Below are 879 nucleotides of genomic sequence, written 5' to 3'. Positions count from 1 at the left end.
CAGCCAGTTGGCCTATCCGGCCACATGTCACTGTCCCCCGGCCAGACTTGGCGGCAAGTCCCGGGGAGGAACAAGCCCATGGAAGTAGGAGCTCCTACTTCCAAAGTGATGACGTCAGCGGGAGCAGCCGCTCGGCCGTATCCGGCCGCATGTCACTGTTCCCCGGCCAGACTTGGCGGCAAGTCCCGGGGAGGAATAATGCCCATGGAAGTAAGAGCCTAGCGGGAGCAGCCGCACAGGCTTCCCGGGAATGTGTCACTGTCCCCCCAGGCCAGACTTGGCGGCAAGTCCCGGGGAGGAATAGTGCTCATGGAAGTCGGAGCTCAGCGGGAGAAGCCGCTAAGGCTTACCCGGGAATGTGTCACTGTTCTCGGCCACGCTTGGTCGTAGGTCCCGGTGAGGAACATGCCCATGGAAGTCGGAGCTCCAAACTCCAAATTGACCTCAGCTGGAGCACTTGCTGAGGCTGCCCGGGCATGGGTGACTGTTCCCCGGGCTCACTTGGTCGTAGGTCCCGGTGTGGAACGTGCCCATGGAAGTTGAAGGGAAGAGAACCGCGAAAGGGAGTTTTTGCGCTAAGCCGCGGCCGAGGAGGGCGCACCGATCCCGGCTTGATTCCTGCCATTCCCGGTCCCCAAACCGGACTCGGCATGGTGGTTGGATCCGTGACCCTGGAACCCTGGGCGGGGAGCCTAGGGGCGAGAGGGGCCCCATGGAGCTCGGGCAGACTAGAAGTACCCTCGTCTGCCCGCTGGAGGGCGCCCTTCCCGGAGCGGAGGGGACCCCCTTGGCCACCAAGTGCAAGCCGAGTTTGGAGCTCGAAACCCGGCCAGGCTTGGTCGGAGGTCCCGGTGAGGAACATGGCCATGGAAGTCGGAG

The sequence above is a fragment of the Engystomops pustulosus genome, unplaced genomic scaffold (genome assembly GCF_040894005.1).
Source record: "Engystomops pustulosus unplaced genomic scaffold, aEngPut4.maternal MAT_SCAFFOLD_155, whole genome shotgun sequence".
NCBI classification, from domain to species: Eukaryota; Metazoa; Chordata; class Amphibia; order Anura; family Leptodactylidae; genus Engystomops; species Engystomops pustulosus.
Note: the sequence above shows the minus strand (reverse complement) of the source record.